The sequence below is a fragment of the Amia ocellicauda genome, chromosome 11 (genome assembly GCF_036373705.1).
Source record: "Amia ocellicauda isolate fAmiCal2 chromosome 11, fAmiCal2.hap1, whole genome shotgun sequence".
NCBI lineage: Eukaryota > Metazoa > Chordata > Actinopteri > Amiiformes > Amiidae > Amia > Amia ocellicauda.
The window spans coordinates 25,422,811-25,433,160 of NC_089860.1; positions in this window are offsets into that span (position 1 = coordinate 25,422,811).

Here is a 10,350-nt window from a genome sequence, read left to right on the forward strand (position 1 = left end):
AATTCAATGTGGACAAGTGCAAGGTATTACATGCAGGTAACAAAAATGTCCACTATAATTACACTATGGGAGGAATAGAACTAGATGAAGTAACGCATGAGAAAGATTCTACGTGGACTCCTCACTTTCTCCATCCAAACAATGTGGGGAAGCAATAAAAAAGGCAACAAAATTCTAGAGTATATTATCAAAAGTGTAGAAATTAGAACAAGGGAAGTAATGTTAAGACTGTACAATGCACTAGTTAGACTTCATCTGGAATACTGTGTACAGTTCTGGCCTCCACACTTCAAGAAAGGAGGAGAGCAACCATACTTATTCCAGGTTTTAAGGGAATGTCCTACTCGGAGAGACTGAGGGAACTGAACCTTTTCACCCTGGATCAGAGAAGACTACGTGGGGACTTGATTCAAGTATTCAAAATCATGAAAGGCATCAACTACATCAAACCAGAGGAGCTTTTCCAGATCAGTAGGGACACACAGACCCGGGGACACAAATGGAAATTGGGCTTCAAGGCATTCAAGACAGAAAACAGGAGACACATCTTCACACAGAGAGTTGTCACAATCTGGAACAAACTTCCCAGCGTTTGGGAACATTTAAAAATAGACTGGATAGTATCCTTGGATCACTTATCCACTTAATCTGAGTACAGTTGTAAGAAGACACCTGTAATGCTATACAATGCGTGTTTTTCAAGCAAATGAAACACCGTAGACAGGTAGAGATTGTGAGTGTGAGACTGCCTGCATTGTAAAGGGCAGGCAGGCGTATGCGTTATATTTGATTTATTATGTAGTTAAATGACCAGTCAAAATAACCCGATTTTGGCTATTCTAGGTAAACGTGTTTATAACTTATTTATTTTTACGTTTATGCAGCTAAAACGCCATAGGCATGTTTACTGCATATAGTTAGTTAAGTCCCGAACAGGTATGTGCAGTGTATTCAGGAACACAGAGTAATTCAAATTTTAATAACCAAATTGGTCAAATTGACCAGCTCGGCACTTCTAGTGTTAAGAAAGACTGGCACATCGAGACCCAAGAGAAAACACAAAAGGTCATGTATAACAAGAGGGTCCTTAAGGAAGATTTTACATCGCTTCCCTACGGTTATTGAGACATCGATTGTGTTATGGATTTGTTATCTTGTTGATCTTGTTATCACACAAACCTGACAATATTTTTTGGTGTTACAGTTGTTGGCAGCCTCTTTATAAAGAATAGTTGATAACGTTTCCATATATTACATTTAAGGAGGGGGTGCCAGAAACATTTAATGATGATGCATTACTCCTGCCACATAAAGTAAACATGATAATCGTAGATTTAATAGAGTCTACATGTGATAAAAATGAAATAGAAACAACATTCACAAAATATGTTCACCACAGAAACCTCATTATCTTGTATATTATACACAATATTTTGTCAGCCAAAGAAAAGCAGAACACAAAGTACATGGTTCTCTTCAAGAACCCTAGAGACAGACTACAAAATGCAACTTAGGCTCATCAGATATATCTGGGGAAAACTAAATATTTTGTAGGAGCATTTGACTATTAAACCTTATGGTTACTTGCTTGTTGACTTTAATTCAAACACTCCCGATGAGTATCAGTTAAGGAGTGGTCTTTTCCCACCAGACAGACCCATTTTTAAAAAAAGGAATCATACAAGATCAATTGCCAAAGCTGCATGTCATTTGAGCTTCATGTTTGTATCTGTCAGTTTGTCTTAGCGTTTGCATAGTAATCTGTCTCTTCTGCAAAAGCCAAGCTGCGGCAGAGGAAAGCCATTCTGAAAGTTGCATTGACTGATGTCATACAGGCCATTGCCAAGATTGCTCTTAACACTATTAAGGGTAATGTTAGTTTGGGTGTTAAAGAATTTAAATAGCTGAAGAGAAAAATAAACATATTAAAGACTAAAGGTGGGGTCACACTACACGATCTCTACAATCCGACCTGATTTTGAGAACGGAAGGCAGCTCACACTTAACGACTATTTTGCACCGAATTTATGTCTTTTGTATTGTGAAGGAGTGCACACTACATGATCACTTAAGTACACGGGTTCACACACTTCACAACTGATCTGAAATCATGTGTCGTGGGGAGCTCCAACACTGTCTCTAAACTCCCCAAACCTCATGGAAACACACGTGATCCATCCAGAGAAAAGGTAGACATAACATGGATGTGGACATTTACAGGTCACATTCGTGAAGTGCAGATGTTTGCAGTTATGCACAGATCTGTGCTACTCCACCAAAGGGATCAGTGGATTTCTGCAGATCTGTGCAAAACTGCGGAAATCTGCGCAACAAGAACACGACCACAAGCCGCTGTTGCTGTTTGTGTTCGTCTGTGTGGACAAACACAAAAAGTGAAGAGAAAAGAGGATGTGTGTAAAGACATTGCTGGGGAGGTGAGGGCAACACTATATAGGAAATATACTCACACTGTCTACTCTGTGTGAGAGCTGGAGGTGAGCCGCACACAGGATATATCCATCCCACAGTATGATCATTGCATTGTAGGGATGGATATTTAGCGCAGGGTCAATTACTGAAGAGTTGCAGAAAATAGCATGAGACTCAGTGTGTGGTAGAAGGTTGATTCTTTATTCCGGCAGCTGCCGGGAAGCCTGACCTGAGAAGTTTCCTCAGACAGTCTCAACAATTCTAAGTTACATTTGGTATTTTATGGGTTGTGTACAAGACAGAGAAGACAGTTCTTTCCTTCTTGATTGGTGCAAACAAGTTTACTAAGCAAATTGTAACTAATTAACAAGAGACATTTAAATTACTTACTACATAGACTTTATGAATGAATAACCTCTTGGTCAAGGATGCTAACACAGCATTTTGTTAAACAACAAGATGCAGGGCAATAACAGAATTCAGAGCCTTAGAGATAAGATAGCTATATTTGAAATGATAGAAACAATCTATACTGTTGAGAGAGTGTCAGCCTTTGCCAGGTCCAAAGAGTAACAGAGAAACAGAGTCAGCTTTAAAACTCTAGGAATGTGAAATGTATCTAGAAATATTAAATGTAGTTCTTCAATTACAGATACTAATTGGTATTTGAAAATATTATTTTCCCTGTATTAGAGTATTTTAAAATAACCTGTGCCAAAACAACCATTGGTATTTGAAGTATTTTAATAAATATGTATGAAAATCTTATTCTCCTGTCATGTTTATTCTTTCCATTTATTTTTTCTTATTCAGTCAGCTCAACTCTGACCATGTCACCCTCCACGACTGGTGCCAATTGAGTCGTAAATATTAAACATGTTTAATAAAATAGTAGGGGCTTTGCATCGCAGCCCGTCTCACACTACACGACCGTCAAATCGGGCTTAAAATTGTGTAGTGTGACCCCAGCATAAGGAAAAAGTTTGTGTCTGTGTTCTGATACCTGGGTGTGCAAGTAAGGGACAGAAGACTATGCCACCCCTCGTTTTACGAGAAAGGAAGCTCCGACCAACCTTGACTTCCCCGTGCTGGCCCGTATAAGGATTTCAGCACACCACACTGACTCAGGCATAACGTTATAATGATTTTAATAATAATCATCAACAAGAGGTTACAAGACAGGTGTAGAAATAAAATATAATGATGGCAAGAAGTCTGCCACAAATGGAGAAGGCACAACACAACAATACAACAAGGCTAAAACTAAGCTAAAATGGCTTGAATTATCTGGGCATAGAATAATAAAATCCTAACTAAAATATCCAAGTTGTTGCTCTGTCCTGGTTTTCTGATCCCAAGTTAGGGTAAGTTGAGGAAAAGGCAGGGAGATGAAGGGGATGTGATACCCGGCTCCCACCCGTCCCTAGTGGGTGGAAGATTGTGGCAAACCGGCGGTTGTGCCCCTGACTGCCCACTGGAGAGGGCCAGGGATGGCAAAGAGTAGTTGGGTGCCCCACCCCGCATGCCCCTGCCTTCTCGAGCCTTGTGACCCCATTGCTGGGAGATAGCATCCCCAGTCAGCCCAGAGAGAGAGCAAGCAGCCCCAGTCAGGCCAGAGAGAGAGAGAGGAGCCCCAGTCAGCCACAGGAAAGAGCGCCCAGCAGGAAAGTAGGGGAGTGCGAGCCATCCGACCACCACATACACAGTACTGATAGGAGGCGGAGACTGCAATACGGCGGTAGTTCAGGTCCCTGAAGAAGACTGTATGGCATTGGGGATTATACATTGAATTTGCAGTGGACGGAAGCCTTGGTGATCAGCAGCTGGGGTAGAGGAGATGGGCTCGCCTGGGTTAGAGAGCTAAGTTACCACTGGCATTATTATTTTAGCAGAATAACCAGAGAGATATTGAGGAATAAAGACATGATTGATTCTGTTAAAGACTGCTTTATTAGATTCGCTGCCAGTAGTTGTGTTCTCATGGCTTCGCAAAACTGTTTTGTGTTCTTTGTCATCTGCAATAGGGAAACAAGAGAAGAAAAGCAGCGAGACTCTTGCACCTAATTTAAAGTGACATTTCACTTACCAGTGGTTCAAGTTCCACCTCCAGCACCTGAGATAGAAAAGAAAGACAAATTGAAATCAAGGACTACAGATTTAAATTTGTTGTATAGATTATTAATTTATAAAAACTTGGTGCTCCATTTGCCTGTGGGAGAAAGATTGAGATTATTATATTTTGCACATTACTAGAATCAAGATAAGTGCAATACTGATTATCTTATTATTAGGATATTTTTATTAGCATTTATTCATTTTTTTCTTCTTTGTATTTAAGTTAGGGTTTTTAGGTATTTTATTGCCCTGGTTTTATTAAAGGTGATTTTAGTTAAGTTTTATAATATTTGTATTTCTCTCAGTGAAATGCCCAGAGTGGCCTTCGTGTCACATACCTGGAAATGTGTGCACACCTGTAAAAATAAAATCTGTTAAAACCTAACCTGCCTAGCCTGTCGTGTTGTCCAGGGATCCTGGTCCGAGCCTGTGCGGGGGACAATCGGGTGGCACGATTTCCCTTTCTTATTAACTAAGGGTGTCATAGTCTTGTGTCAGCTTGCTATATCAGTCACCCATAGCTCATGACACATGCATACTCTCAGTGAGCGTAAAAGACTGAAATGCTGGGGTACTTTCATGGAGTCAATGGCTGAAATTAATATCCCTGGTTCCCATTTCCCCAACACAAGTAACAGAGAGCTTTTGGAAAAACTTAAAATGAGCACAGATAGTGACCAGTCTGTAGATCATGAATTCTCATGTGAGAACCCTTTAACCCCACCGGTGCCAGCAACTTATGAAACACTGGCCAGGGGTCAAACACTTAAAAGATGCAGAGTCACACTCTTTGCTATACCACAGTGGTCGCTGATGTAATTCTCTTTCAGATTTGTTTTTGTATAATGTTTATTTACATTTATTTCACAATGTTGTAAACGGTGTGTTGTGATTATTTTTTTGTATTGTGTTGTGATCAAATTAGGACAGCACAAGAAAAAAGTTTAACAATTGTGGCACACTGTAAATTGTAGAAAATAAATACATTCTTGATTGTGCTCATTTACATAGGTGTTGAACGCATTTGGAACTTTTTTTCTATTACCATAACACATTTGTAAAAATTGTTTTACCATAAGGTAACATCATGAGAATACATTTTCAAAACCTGCCTAACAGTTAGTCCTTTGCAACTCGGATGGAGAAAAAAGACACATTGTTGCCCACATGTAATTTACAACATGTCTTGTAATCAGCAGGAATTGCTTGTTATACAGTCTGCATGTTTACTTAAACTATTTACAGATTTTGGGAAGAGAAAAGTATCAGGTTGAAAACCAAAGAATCTTAAAATTCTGCTGTTCCATTGCTGTTCGGGTAAATAGCAACCCAGTGTTCCCCAGGCATGTAATACGGTTGAGTATTAACCACCATACACAATGGTCTCTCTTTGTTTGTCATTGTTGTTAACAAATCACATGGAAAAACACCTTAAAAAATAGTTTGGGTATAGGAACCCCGTTACAAAATATCCTCTAAATGTTTTGTGTTCATGTCCAGACTTGTTTTCAGCTGAAGTGGTAGAGGACTTGATGTCTCAATCACGTTGTCAAGGATTAAATACACAGTCATATTAACAGTTGTAGGCAATGCCTGGGCAAATTTCAGTTCTCAAATTACCTGTATTGATGAGTGAATAATGTCAAGTACATTCCTGATGAGGACTGGGGTTAAAGGCAAACAAAGTGAAGAAGTGGTTTCAATCATTTATCAGCTGTTTCCAGCAAATGGAAATACTCCCAAACACAATCGTCATTAAAAAATCTTGTTGTAGGGGTTTGGCAGGGATTTGCTCACCATCAGGCCATAAAGTTAATGTTATTGTGTTTAAAATGGAATAGGTTTTGTGTGAAAATCCCACTGAATGCAGCATTGTCAACAAATCCCCAGGACAACCAGCATTCGTAACTGCCCCAGAAAAAGGTTTTCCTAGTTGCACCCGTGACTAAACTGAACACATACATTTTTATGTCCCAGTCTTAGGCTCGGTGCCACTCTAACTCTCTTCACAAATAGAGATGCAGAAAGAAAGGCAAGTTTAAATTAAGCAGCATTGCTCATCAGACAGAAAGCGGGTGAGTTTTATTTTTATATCCAAACCATTTAGCATACGTTTTTCTTGAAAGAAATGATCTGCATGAATATGACCCAGGTTTTCTGCATCTGGCTGTATAAGCAGCCCTTTTTCTTATATAGTATCTTGACTGTAGTTCAGAACAGACTATAATGGCCCAGTATGGGTAACAATAATTGCTTTGGCTGATGAGTCAATCACCAACTGTAATGTCAACCTGGCTGAAAAACGATGCAATGGGATAGTTTATCAGACTAACTATCTGCCACCTCCAAGTCAGTATTATCATCCTTGGTTATCAAAAAGAGCACTGTATTATTTAAGTCAAAATAATCTTCACCATTACCAGCAATGAAAAACTCCAGAGGAGCATTTTCTGAAAGAGCAGTAAGTGGTGGTACCTCAATAGAAACAGTGAACAAAAGCCATGTTTAAAAGATGTCACTGCTTCGTGTTTTTTTGCTGTTCCCCTTCTTGGTCGTTCCTCCTTTCCTCCTTTTCACTGTTGTTTGCTCCTAGCTTTTCCTTTAACTGGTCTGGGTGCCCCCCAAGAGTTCCGGGCATGATGTTCTTTTTCATTTATTGTTTCTCATGATGTATATAAAGCTCAGGCCTTCCTGTTGTGGTTGTGCCACTTTGTTCATTACAACGTTTGTAACTTGTCCGAACACATCTCTCGCAATATTTGTTGCAGACGATTTCATGTGTGGTTTTGCGATTTGAAACCCATATCTTACAAAAGGCATAGCTTTTCTAAATAGGGCTCAGAATACACTACGATCACCGCCTCGTACTGTACTTGCACAGCTGAAAAACCTGAGAGACCATGGCCGGCTTATTTGTAGTAGTTCTTATATAGTGCAGGGTTTCCATTGGTAAATAATGCGGTTTGTCAAATAGTGTAATGAACTGGCCTTCACCCCCTTTCATAAGCACAGCACAGAAGTGGTGCATAAGCATCACCTACCAGCTTGTGCACTATAATATCTGTATACAGTATACATACATTGTGTTAAAACCAGCAGTGATATCTTCAGGGTCTGGTGATTTTATTCCGCTGTGGTCTGGTTCAAACCCCAGAAGACTGGGTTTGAATCTCAAAACTCCCCAGGATGTTACTATATATATATATATATATATATATATATATATATGAATATAACTTAAAAGCATTCGTGCACTGCAGCGTATTCACTCCCATGAGATGCTTGCACAAATAAGGCAAAAATAAATAATTAAAAATTGATTTTGTAGCCACACTCTCACTTACTAGGTATTTAAGGACTCTTGTATTACAGAAGTTTCATTTTATTGAATAACACTGTCTTCATCTGGGCTATAAATACCTAATAAGTGAGAGTGTGGCTACAAAATCAATTTTTCATTATATATATAATTATAAAATTTGATGTTGTCCTTACGCATGCCATCTTAAAACATTTGTTTTATATAAAGTGTAAACATCACCATGGACATGATTTCGGGACCTTTTCTTATATACAATTGTACTATTTATATCATAAGCGCACAACGCTTTCTTTGTTCCTGTCCAGCATCCTTGAGTTCCCCCCCTCGCTCCTCCCCCACCTTTCCCCTCCTGTTTCCCCCTCCACTCCCCTGGGCCCAAACCCCTCTTTCACGTCTACTCTACATCCTTTTCCTCTATCCTCCCTCCTGTCTCTATCCTGCCTTCTGTCCCGACTGGTGTGCCGCTTGGCATGGGCCACATCCCATCCTAGGCCCCCGGTTTCCTTTTCCGTGGCCCCCAATGCCCCCGTCACTTGCCTTGCTCTGCATGATCGGCTCATGCCCCACAGTGCTGGCAGTGGGCCACACCCTCCCAAACCCCTCCCTCCAGCCCCGGGCGGCTACTTCTCTGCCCCACCGCTAGCCTCGTTTGGTTGCCCCAGGCCCTCCATGCAGCCCCGGGCGGCTGTTTCCCTGCCTCACCCCTAGCCTTGTTTGTTTGCCCAGCGCCTCCCCCTGTCGCCCTTGCGGCTTGTACCCCTCCCCCCGTCCACCTCATGATCATCCTGCAGCCCCACGCGGCTCCTTCCACTCCCCCCCGCTGCACCATATGTTACATCCTTGTGTTTCCCCGCAGCACTCCCTGCAGCCCTCGCAGCTCCTTTCAGTCCCCCTCGCTGCACCGTATGTTTACATCCCTGCCTTCCCCCGCTGCACTCCCCACAGCCCCGTGCTGCTTCTTCCCCCCCATTACCCCCACTACCCCCCCAACCCCCCATGTGCATTACATGATCACATCCTTTTCCCTGCAGCCCAGTGCGGCTCCTTCCAGTCCCCCTGCTGTGCACCGTTTATGTACTTTCCTTTTCCCCACAGCACTCCCAGCGCTCCCTGCAGCCCAATGGCTTCTTCCAGTCCCCATCACTGCACCATATGGATCATCCTCATGTTCACCCGCAGTGCTCCCCGCAGCCCTGTGTGGCTCTTTTCTGTGCCCCCCCCGGTAACCACATATTCACATACTTTTGTGAATTTGTGCCCCCCCCTCCCGACTTTGCCCTTCCCGTCATCTCACATGGCCCTCGTGCGGCCCACATCACCAGAAGCTCCCACATCGCATGCGCCCCTTTTCACCAGCGACCCTCGGGGTCCTCCCTGCCCGTGGCCATCATAGCCATGACCCTATGCGCCGTTGGCCCCGACATGGCCCTCCCTCTCTTCCCCTCGCCTACAGCCCCGTTTTCCGTATCCCTACTTGGTGCTCTAACCACCCTGCCCCACCTGCCATCATCACACGCCCTCGTGCGGCCCCCTTCACCTGCGGCCCTCGTGTGGCCCCCTTTATCCTTGGCAACCCCATTGCCGCTTTGTCCTCTTCTATTCCTCCACTCCTTCATTCTTGCTAGGACCCAGGGCTCACTTTTCGTGCCCTCGACATTTCTCCAGCATCCTCGTGCCCCAACCCCTGCCCTGTTCCAGATGCTACATTGCTCACGTCTACAGGTCCTTCTGCATCACTCCCACCTACCGTACTCTCTTCGACCACCCTGTCACAGCTCCATCCCCTCCTCAATTCTGCTTGGACCCAGGGCCACCCCTCTGATCCATCCTACTGCCATTTGATTTCAACTCTTGGCTTCAAGCCTGGCCCAGTTTAGTCTCATACCTCATTCTGCCCTCCATTGCATCCTTGTGCTGGCTGGGTACATGCTCGCCGCCCTGACCCAGGTTCCCCTGAACCGCTCTTCTTCTCTTCCATGCTGCCCCTCGCGCTCATTACCTCAATGTGTAGTGCGGTCTTCTTTCACCATTGCTTTTTGGGGTTTCCAACTCAATAACATTAACCAGCACAATTGGCAAGTATTATCAACTGTTGCTCTGGCCACCTCACACTTCCATAAATGGACACCTTAATCAGTCTGCTAAGCTTCATCTCACAATTGAGATTCATCACCATCCACTCCACAACTCTGTGCTATACAGATTAACAATCTTGACCTAAACACCCAAAACTACCCATCAGAAATTATTTCAAACCAACTCGCCTCATTCCTATGAACTCTCGCCCTGACATGCAACTCTGTTACTCCAGGAGTCACACCCATGGACACTCCATTCAATGATAAATCAGATGCATTATAACTCAGCACTTGTTCGTCTAATCAATATCCATCTTCTTCCACGGCACACAGATTGAGAGATCACTCAATTAAGTCTCACGGACGTCGGTCATCCGAAGCTTACAAAATTGCATTCCATCCGAT